Source organism: Salmo salar, chromosome ssa18 (genome assembly GCF_905237065.1).
Source record: "Salmo salar chromosome ssa18, Ssal_v3.1, whole genome shotgun sequence".
NCBI lineage: Eukaryota > Metazoa > Chordata > Actinopteri > Salmoniformes > Salmonidae > Salmo > Salmo salar.
This window is the reverse complement of record NC_059459.1, coordinates 30,409,638-30,421,619: the sequence shown is the minus strand read 5'-3', so window position 1 is coordinate 30,421,619 and position 11,982 is coordinate 30,409,638.

Genomic DNA, 11,982 nt, shown 5'->3' with positions numbered 1-11,982 from the left:
TAATGTATTGTAGCTCAGGACAGTTCTTCATTCTGGCCCGTAGAGGGCAGTAATGTATTGTCGCTCAGGACAGTTCTTCATTCTGGCCCGTAGTGGGCAGTAATGTATTGTAGCTCAGGACAGTTCTTCATTCTGGCCCGTAGAGGGCAGTAATGTATTGTAGCTCAGGACAGTTCTTCATTCTAGCCCGTAGAGGGCAGTAATGTCTTGAAGCTCAGAACATTCTCAGATTGTGTTCACTGGTTGTATTTTTATTTATAACATTGTTATTTAACCTTTATTTAACTAGGCAAGTAAGTTAAGAACAAATTCCTATTTACCTGGATAACTCTGGGCCAATTGTGCGCCGCCCTATGGGACTCCCAATCATGGCTGGATGTGATGCAGCCTGGATTCAAATCAGAGACTACAGTAACGCCTCTTGCACTTAGATGCCGTGTCTTAGACTGCTGCGCCACTCGGGAGCCCTAACAACAATTTGACCCCGGCAGGATTAACTGTTGATAAAAAGGCAAAATGTGTAACTACATTGTAATTACACCGTCTGCATATACACTGAGTTTACAAAACCTTTCCATGACAGACTGACCAGGTGAATCCAGGTAAAATCTATGAATCTTTATTGATGTCACTTGTTAAATGCACTTCAATCAGCGTAGATGAATGGAAGGAGACAGGCTAAAGAAGGTTTTTTACACCTTGAGACAATTGAAACATGGATTGTGTATTTGTGCCATTCAGAGGGTGAATGGGCAGACAAAATATGTATGTGCCTTTAAACGGGGTACGGTAGAAGGTGCCAGGCACACCGGTTAGAGTGTGTCAAGAACGGCACCACTGCTGGGTTTTTCACACTCAACAGTTTCACGTGTGTATCAAGAATGGTCCACAACCCAAAGGACGTCCAGCCAACCGGTCACAACTTGCAGACTTGTTTACGCTGCTGTGCGTTTTGTACTTATAATATACAGGAGAACGATCGCCTTACGGCAAGGATAGCTGTGCTGCAAGCCCAGCTTCAGACGCAATCGTTAGGCAAGGGTAATTTCAGTGTAGGAAAGGATGAAACAGCGTCTGTGCCACCAGTAAGTACAGATAGTAACGTTAGTATAAACCCCCTCGCACGGTCCCCGCAGCCGGACAACTTTCTCATGGCTTCTGGAGGGAAACGCTGTAGGAATGCTCAACCGGTGTCGCTTATTCAGCCGACAGAAACTTTCAACCGGTTCTCCCCATTAAGCGAGTCGGAGTCGGAGGCCGAGACTTCTCTGGTCTCTACTCCTCCCGTTGTGGGGTCTGAGACGCCGACGGCTCCCACCATTAGCTCTGACAAATTGAAAACCCTAGTCATTGGCGACTCCATTACCCGCAGTATTAGACTTAAAACTAATCATCCAGCGATCATACACTGTTTACCAGGGGGCAGGGCTACCGACGTTAAGGCTAATCTAAAGACGGTGCTGGCTAAAGCTAAAACTGGCGAGTGTAGAGAGTATAGAGATATTGTTATCCACGTCGGCACCAACAATGTTAGGATGAAACAGTCAGAGGTCACCAAGCGCAACATAGCTTCAGCGTGTAAATCAGCTAGAAAGATGTGTCGGCATCGATTAATTGTCTCTGGCCCCCTCCCAGTTAGGGGGAGTGATGAGCTCTACAGCAGAGTCTCACAACTCAATCGCTGGTTGAAAACTGTTTTCTGCCCCTCCCAAAAGATAGAATTTGTAGATAATTGTCCCTCTTTCTGGGACTCACCCACAAACAGGACCAAGCCTGGCCTGTTGAGGAGTGACGGACTCAATCCTAGCTGGAGGGGTGCTCTCATCTTATCTACGAACATAGACAGGGCTCTAACTCCTCTAGCTCCACAATGAAATAGGGTGCAGGCCTGGCAGCAGGCTGTTAGCCAGCCTGCCAGCTTAGTGGAGTCTGCCACTAGCACAGTCAGCGTAGTCAGCTTAGCTTTCCCCATTGAGACCGTGTCTGTGCCTCGATCTAGGTTGGGCAAAATTAAAAATGGCGGTGTTCGCTTTAGCAATCTCACTAGTATAAAGACCTCCTCCATTCCTGCCATTATTGAAAGAGATTGTGATACCTCACATCTCAAAATTGGGTTACTTAATGTTAGATCCCTCACTTCCAAGGCAGTTATAGTCAATGAACTAATCACTGATAATAATCTTGACGTGATTGGCCTGACTGAAACATGGCTTAAGCCTGATGAATTTACTGTGTTAAATGAGGCCTCACCCCTGGTTACACTAGTGACCATACCCCCCGTGCATCCGGCAAAGGCGGAGGTGTTGCTAACATTTACGATAGCAAATTTCAATTTACAAAAAAAAACAATGACGTTTTCGTCTTTTGAGCTTCTAGTCATGAAATCTATGCAGCCTACTCACTCACTTTTTATAGCTACTGTTTACAGGCCTCCTGGGCCATATGCAGTGTTCCTCACTGAGTTCCCTGAATTCCTATCGGATCTTGTAGTCATAGCAGATAATATTCTAATTTTTGGTGACTTTAACATTTACATGGAAAAGTCCACAGACCCACTCCAAAAGGCTTTCGGAGCCATCATCGACTCAGTGGGTTTTGTCCAACATGTCTCTGGACCTACTCACTGCCACAGTCATACTCTGGACCTAGTTTTGTCCCATGGAATAAATGTTGTGGATCTTAATGTTTTTCCTCATAATCCTGGACTATCGGACCACCATTTTATTACGTTTGCAATTGCAACAAATAATCTGCTCAGACCCCAACCAAGCAGCATTAAAAGTCGTGCTATAAATTCTCAGACAACCCAAAGATTCCTTGATGCCCTTCCAGACTGCCTCTGCCTACCCAAGGACGTCAGAGGAAAAAATCAGTTAACCACCTAACCGAGGAACTCAATTTAACCTTGCGCAATACCCTAGATGCAGTTGCACCCCTAAAAACTAAAAACATCTGTCATAAGAAACTAGCTCCCTGGTATACAGAAAATACACGAGCTCTGAAGCAAGCTTCCAGAAAATTGGAACGGAAATGGCGCCACACCAAACTGGAAGTCTTCCGACTAGCTTGGAAAGACAGTACCGTGCAGTATCGAAGAGCCCTCACTGCTGCTCGATCATCCTATTTTTCCAACTTAATTGAGGAAAATAAGAACAATCCGAAATTTCTTTTTGATACTGTCGCAAAGCTAACTAAAAAGCAGCCTTCGCAAATGGAGGATGGCTTTCACTTCAGCAGTAATAAATTTATGAACTTCTTTGAGGAAAAGATCATGATCATTAGAAAGCAAATTACAGACTCCTCTTTAAATCTGGGTATTCCTCCAAAGCTCCATTGTCCTGAGTCTACACAACTCTGCCAGGACCTAGGATCAAGGGAGATACTAAAGTGTTTTAGTACTATATCTCTTGACACAATGATGAAAATAATCATGGCCTCCAAACCCTCAAGCTGCATACTGGACCCTATTCCAACTAAACTACTGAAAGAGCTGCTTCCTGTGCTTGGCCCTCCTATGTTGAACATAATAAACGACTCTCTATCCACCGGATGTGTACCAAGCTCACTAAAAGTGGCAGTAATAAAGCCTCTCTTGAAAAAGCCGAATCTTGACCCAGAAATTATAAAAAACTATCGGCCTATATCGAATCTTCCATTCCCCTCAAAAATTTTAGAAAAAGCTGTTGCACAGCAAATCACTGCCTTCCTGAAGACAAACAATGTATACGAAACGCTTCAGTCTGGTTTTAGACCCCATCATAGCACTGAGACTGCACTTGTGAAGGTGGTAAATGACCTTTTAATGACGTCAGACCGAGGCTCTGCATCTGTCCTCGTGCTCCTAGATCTTAGTGCCGCTTTTGATACCATCGATCACCACATTCTTTTGGAGAGATTGGAAACCCAAATTGGTCTACATGGACAAGTTCTGGCCTGGTTTAGATCTTATCTGTCGGAAAGATATCAGTTTGTCTCTGTGAATGGTTTGTCCTCTGACAAATCAATTGTAAATTTCGGTGTTCCTCAAGGTTCCGTTTTAGGACCACTATTGTTTTCACTATATATTTTACCTCTTGGGGATGTCATTCGAAAACATAATGTTAAATTTCACTGCTATGCGGACGACACACAGCTGTACATTTCAATGAAACATGGTGAAACCCCAAAATTGCCCTCGCTAGAAGCCTGTGTTTCAGACATAAAGAAGTGGATGGCTGCAAACTTTCTACTTTTAAACTCGGACAAAACAGAGATGCTTGTTCTAGGTCCCAAGAAACAAAGAGATCTTCTGTTGAATCTGACAATTAATCTGGATGGTTGTACAGTCGTCTCAAATAAAACTGTGAAGGACCTCGGCGTTACTCTGGACCCTGATCTCTCTTTTGAAGAACATATCAAGACTGTTTCAAGGACAGCTTTTTTCCATCTACGTAACATTGCAAAAATCAGAAATTTTCTGTCCAAAAATGACGCAGAAAAATTAATCCATGCTTTTGTTACTTCTAGGCTGGACTACTGCAATGCTCTACTTTCCGGCTACCCGGATAAAGCACTAAATAAACTTCAGTTAGTGCTAAATACGGCTGCTAGAATCCTGACTAGAACCAAAAAATTTGATCATATTACTCCAGTGCTAGCCTCCCTACACTGGCTTCCTGTTAAGGCAAGGGCTGATTTCAAGGTTTTACTGCTAACCTACAAAGCATTACATGGGCTTGCTCCTACCTATCTTTCCGATTTGGTCCTGCCGTACATACCTACACGTACGCTACGGTCACAAGACGCAGGCCTCCTAATTGTCCCTAGAATTTCTAAGCAAACGGCTGGAGGTAGGGCTTTCTCCTATAGAGCTCCATTTTTATGGAATGGTCTGCCTACCCATGTGAGAGACGCAGACTCAGTCTCAACCTTTAAGTCTTTACTGAAGACTTATCTCTTCAGTAGGTCCTATGATTAAGTATAGTCTGGCCCAGGAGTGTGAAGGTGAACGGAAAGGCTGGAGCAACGAACCGCCCTTGCTGTCTCTGCCTTGCCGGTTCCCCTCTTTCCACTGGGATTCTCTGCCTCTAACCCTTTTACAGGGGCTGAGTCACTGGCTTACTGGTGTTCTTCCATGCCGTCCATGGGAGGGGTGCGTCACTTGAGTGGGTTGAGTCACTGACGTGGTCTTCCTGTCTGGGTTGGCGCCCCCCCTTGGGTTGTGCCATGGCAGAGATCGTTGTGGGCTATACTCGGCCTTGTCTTAGGACGGTAAGTTGGTGGTTGGAGACATCCCTCTAGTGGTGTGGGGGCTGTGCTTTGGCAAAGTGGGTGGGGTTATATCCTGCCTGTTTGGCCCTGTCCGGGGTATCATCGGATGGGGCCACAGTGTCTTCTGATCCCTCCTGTCTCAGCCTCCAGTATTTATGCTGCAGTAGTTTATGTGTCGGGGGGCTAGGGTCAGTCTGTTACATCTGGAGTATTTCTCTTGTCTTATCCGGTGTCCTGTGTGAATTTAAATATGCTCTCTCTAATTCTCTCTTTCTCTCTTTCTGTCTTTCTCTCGGAGGACCTGAGCCCTAGGACCATGCCTCAGGACTACCTGGTATGATGACTCCTTGCTGTCCCCAGTCCACCTGGCCGTGCTGCTGCTCCAGTTTCAACTGTTCTGCCTGCAGCTATGGAACCCTGACCTGTTCACCGGACGTGCTTGTTGCACCCTCGACAACTACTATGATTATTATTATTTGACCATGCTGGTCATTTATGAACATTTGAACATTTTAACATCTTGACCATGTTCTGTTATAATATCCACCCTGCACAGCCAGAAGAGGACTGGCCACCCCTCATAGCCTGGTTCCTCTCTAGGTTTCTTCCTAGGTTTTTGGCCTTTCTAGGGAGTTTTTCCTAGGGAGTTTTTCCTAGCCACCGTGCTTCTTTCACATGCTTTGCTTGCTGTTTGGGGTTTTAGGCTGGGTTTCTGTATAGCACTTTGAGATATCAGCTGATGTACGAAGGGCTATATAAAAATAAATTTGATTGATTTGATTGATTTGAACTTGACAAACTGTGGGAAGCATTGGAGTCAACATAGGCCAGCATACCTGTAGAACACACCTTTAGGAGTCCATGCCCTGATGAATTGAGGCTGTTGTGAGGGCAAAGGGGGTGGTGCAGCTCCATATTAGGAAGGTGTTCTTAATGTTTTGTACACTCAGTGTGTATTGACGGCAGTGCAATTTCCTTTTTTCCCTATTTCCCATTTCCCTTTTTCTTCTGTGAACAAATGTGCTGTGCAATTTCCAAACTGTGAAAGGCAGCAATATGCAACATAGCGTCTAGTCTGCCGGAAAGCCACACAAAGTGAAGTGTTTTCTGATTGCCTTATGATAGGCTGAATTCTAAAGCAATGCATTGAGTGAGTTGTGTAGTTCTGAAAGGATTGGAGGTGTAAGCAATATTGTGAAAATCCCACATAACCAATCGGAGGACAAGGTGGAGTTATTATCATAATGCTATCAAATCCTCTCAGATTTCCACAAGTGTAGGGACTAGGGGTTGTTTCTGGACAGGCTTAATTGCATCCATAGTTTCTTTAGACAGGCAGCTCAATTCTAATATTCCTTTCACAAATTGGTCTTTCGACCAATCAGATCAGCTCTGAAAAAGCTCTGATGTGAAAAGATCTGATATGATTGGTCAAAAGACCAATTAGTGGAAATAATATCAGAATTGGGCTGCAGATCTAAACGCAGCCGTAGTGATTCATACATTGAAATTGTATTGAAGCATGAGGGCCAGTAGGGGGAACCTCTCCTTCCCTGTAAATAAATGAAACATCTTTCCACTCTGAGCTGTTGTCAAGTAGAGGTAATACAGAGCTAAAAGAGAACAAATTGAGTCAATTCACCAGTCAACACACCAGTCAAGAGATGGCAAAATTATTTTTTATTAAATAAAGAATAAACTACCATAAACAATACACAAATATATAAATAGTCACTAATGCCACTCCTGCGTTGTCTTGGCTGTGTGCTTCAGGTCGGTGTCCTGTTGGAAGGTGAACCTTCGCCCCAGTCTGAGGTCTTGAGCGCTCTTCACTAAGGATCACTCTGTACTTTGCTCCGTTCATCTTTCCCTCGATCCTGACTCGTCTCCTAGTCCCTGCTGCTGAAAAACATCCCCACAGAATGATTCTGCCACCACCATGCTTAACCATAGGGATGGTGCCAGGTTTCCTCCAGATGTGATGCTTGGTATTCAGGACAAAGAGTTCAATGTTGGTTTCATCAGACCAGAGAATCTTAAGGGCCTCCCGAGTGGCGCAGTGCACGCTAACACGGTCGACAGGTGTACAGTGTTTCCTCTAACACATTGGTGCAGCTGGCTTCCGGGTTAAGTGGGCATTGTGTCAAGAAGCAGTGCGGCTTGTTTGGGTTGTGTTTCGGAGGACGCACGGCTCTCAACCTTCGCCTCTCCTGAGTCCGTACGGGAGTTGCAGCGTTGGGACAAGACTGTAACTACCAATTGGATACCACGAAATTGGGGAGAAAAAGGGGTAAAAAAAATATTAAAAGATGTTTTAAAAAGACCAGAAAATCTTGTTTCTCATAGTCTGAGAGTCTTTAGGTGCCTTTTGGCAAACTCCAAGCGGGGTGTCATGTGCCTTTTTACTGACAAGTGGCTTCCGTCTGGCTACTACCATAAAGGCTTGATTGGTGGAGTGCTGCAGAGATGGTCGTTCTTCTGGAAGGTTCTCCAATTTCCACAGAGGAACTCTGGAGCTCTTTCAGAGTGACCATCGGGTTCTTGGTCAACTCCCTGACCAAGGCCCTTCTCCCCCGATTGCTCAGTTTGGACGGCGGCCAGCTCTAGGAAGAGTCTTGGTGGTTCCAAACTTCTTCCATTTAATCAATGAAGGACCTTCAATGCTGCAGCAATGTTTTGGCACTGTTCCCCAGATCTGTGCCTAGACACAATCCTGTCTCGGAGCTCTATGGACAATTCCTACGACCTCATGGCTTGGTTTTTGCTCTGACGTGGAATGTCAACTGTGGGACCTTATATTGACAGGTGTTTGCCTTTCCAAGTCATATCCAATCAATTGAATTTACCACAGGTGGACTCCAATCATGTTGTAGAAACATCTCAAGGATGATCAATGGAAACAGGATTCACCTGAGGTCAATTTCGAGTCTCATAGCAAAGCGTCTGAATACTTATGTAAATAAGGTATTTCTGTATTTTGGTTTTATAAATATGCAAACATTTCTAATAACCTGTTTTTTGCTTTGTCATTATGGGGTACTGTGTGTAGATTGATGAGAAAAACAAAATAATGTATTGAATTTTAGAATAAGGCTGTAATGTAACAAAATGTGGAAAAAGAGTGTTGTTGTTTGTTTAGTGCGTTCCAATTTTCCTGGAAGTGGTTAGATTCTATGGATTCTTCAATTACATTGAGCTGATTTCTGACGTGCTGTTCCTTCTCTCTGTCTTGTCAGGGTGGTTTAATAAACAACTCATGGTGTTTCAGGAGCATTTCCCAGACACATGACGACATCATACTGACGTGCCTGCTGCCATCACTGTCTATAAATTATACACCCATAATAAAATCACTAAGTAGTCTTCAAATGCCCTGTCCTCATAACCAGGGCATAATAGACAGCAGCACTCCCCATGTGTGTGCGCGTGCGTGCGTGCGTGTGTGCACATGCGTGCGTGTGTCTAAAGTACTGTCAGCAGTCATAGAAGCACCTGCCTCTCTTTTCCTCTTTGACATGAATGTGTATTATGAATGAAAGGGGTGCGTAGTTGCGTAAGCTGTTGAGTAGCATGCATGATACTGAGCAGCACTCTGGCTGACTGACTGTCACCATGGAAATGTGGCGTATGCATAATGATCATTGAGGTCAAACTCATGTTTTAAGATGAGTCTCTCTCTCTATGTGTTGGCACTGCTGATTTAGTAGAGGGCCGAGAACACTCATTGTGATTGTAAAAACTGGTAGGCTGAAAGAACTTTATATTCGGTTCGATTTCTGGTGTTGGTATGGGTGGTGTGTCTGTAAAAACACAGAGAGAGAGGAGTACAGCTATTTGGGCTATTGCCTGGTTAATTTGTAGAATGCAATAGCAGGGATGATGGGATGGTTTGTTTCCACAGAAGTAAAGTCAGGAAATGGTAGGAACATAATAAACTCTACAAACTGCAGATCTTAAAACTGCATTGTTGGTTAAGGGCTTGTAAGGAAGCATTTCACGGTGTTGTATTCGGCACATGTGACAAATAACATTTGATTTGATTTAATTTGAAACAGTAAAACGTATGTCAGTTTGTGCAGTATGGCTAACGCAGCCGACTAAACACAAGTCGACGAGTGAAGTCGGGGTAGGTGCATCATCGACAGCCAAAAGTCAGACACTTGTGGTTAACCTATCGAAAGGCTCCGTGCACACGTCAGTGATTACATGATTGAACATTTGCTGTGTTGCGTAACGGCTTGTACTGAATGACATGTTTCCAGTGGTTATTTTAGCATGGGAATCTTTGTGGGGCAAAAAAATAAATATATGTGGGATGCGTGCCAGCAAAGCCACTATACAACACAACACTAAACAATACATTAATTGCACTATAACGGTGACAAATGGTGCCCACAAACTGTTAGGGCCTACATAAAGCTGTCCCAACAGCAGAGTCCCAACAGCAGTCCCAACACCTTACCACTGCTACACCTGGCTATCAGCGGAACCTTGTCTGGCAGAGAAACAATTAATTCAGCCTCAGTTACTGCTTTAAAAAAAAACATAGCTGATATGGCTGACTTGCTTAAACAAATGTGGTTTCTAATGACAATTGAGATGTACACACTATGGCATAAGGGGACGACAAGCAGATAAGAGGCAATCTGTAATTTCGATTAAGACATTAATGACCGAGCTAGGACGGACATACTCAATATAACTATTTGTTCAGCACTTTTGAAATGTACAGCGACAGAATTCAGAACATGGGCCGTTCTTGCAGTGTTCTCCCTGTACACCAAGTCAGAACCATAGGATAAATAAAGGGGGCATATAAGCAGACAATGAAAGCTCTTACAATATTCGATGATAACATTTCTTTAAAACAAGTTAAAGACTACATGTGCACCACCAAGTCAGAACAGTAGGCTATATTAAGAGGGGAAAATATACCAAATTATTAGGGTGAGGCACACGGGCTACTAACAGCTTACTACACAACATACACTTAGTATTACTTTCTTAGCTACAGTATACATATCTCCCTGGCATATTACATGATTTATGCAGCAGCATACAAGACATTTTTGGCCTCACCTTGTTGTGCTGTGTTCACTTGAACAGGAAGGTGGCGCGGCGGTCCTTCATGGGTGTCACAACTTCCGCCGAAGTCGGCTCCTCTCCTTGTTCGGGCAACGTTCGGCGATCGACGTCACCGGCTTTCTAGCCATCGCCGCTCCCTTTTTCATATATCCATTTGTCTTGTCTTGTTTCCATACACACCTGGTTTTCATTTCCCCAATTAAGCTACTTATATTTAACCCTCTGTTTCCCATCATGTTTTGTGTGTAATTGTTTCATGTTGCTGTGGTGTCTTTTTAAGCGCTTTACTTTTGTTATGTTCCGTGTTATTGAGCGCATTTGATTTATGTTGTGCTCTCGTTTTGGAACTTTAATAAAGTGCGCCTGTTTACATCACGCTACTCTCCTGCACCTGACTTCGCCTCTTTTACACACGCTGACAGAATTACACACCTTCAATGGAGTCAGCAGGAGCAGGTACCCCGGTTAGAGGAGTTGAGGAGCGCGTCCAGGAACATTCGGCCATGTTACAACATCTTGGTGCCATGATGGATCGCGTTGTCCAGACCATGGACCGCTGGGAGAGACAGGAAGTCTCTCCAGTGCCTCGACCAGCACAACCGGGGTTGTCTCCATCTGTTCCATCCGGAGAGAGTTCCAGTGGGATGCGTCTCTCCCTTCCCAGGGAGTATGATGGAACGGCAGCACAGTGCCAGGGATTCTTGTTACAACTGGACCTCTACATGGCCACTGTGCACCCAGCTCCCTCAGGAGGGGAGAGAGTGGCCGCACTCGTCTCCTGTCTCACAGGAAGAGCGCTGGAGTGGACAAACGCCGTGTGGAAAGAAGAAGCCAGACCACTTCGAGGAGTTCACCCGTCGCTTCAGGGCCGTCTTCAACCATACACCTGAGGGCAGAGCGGCGGGGGAGAGGCTCTTCCATTTGAGACGGGACGAGGAGCGCCCAGGACTTCGCCCTGGAATTCCGGACCTTGGCCGCCGGAGCAGGCTGGAACGACAGGGCCCTCATCGACCACTATCGATGCAGCCTACGAGAGGACGTCCGACGTGAGCTGGCCTGCAGGGATGCCACCATTTCCTTCGACCAACTGGTGGATTTGTCCATCCGGTTGGATAACCCGCTGGTCACCCGCGGACGTCCAGAGGGGGCTCTGTCGGTTCCATCGTCCAGCATCCTCGCTCCGGTGCCCATGGAGTTAGGAGGAGCTGCTCATAGGGAGACTGGAGGAGGAGCCATCATGTGCGCCATCTGTGGCCGCAGAGGACACACTGCCGGTCGGTGCAGTGTTGGTTCCTCTGGGAGTCGAGGCAACAGGCAGGGCACTCTGGCGTCACCCCAGGTGAGTTTGCACCACACTCATCCAGAGTCTTCTGTTGATCAACTGTTTGTGCCTGTTTGTTTCCCTGAGTTTTCCCCACATTCCCAGCATAAGGCGCTCGTCGATTCAGGCGCAGCTGGGAATTTTATCGACTTTTATCGATTTTTCCTATAGTTAGACCCTCCCGGTACACGCTCTTGATAGTCGACCATTAGGGTCCGGGCTAATCAAGGAGGCCACCATCTCCTTGGCCATGATTATGCAGGGGAATCATGAGGAGAGAATCAGTCTCTTTCTCATTCACTCTCCTGCGTTTCCTGTGATACTAG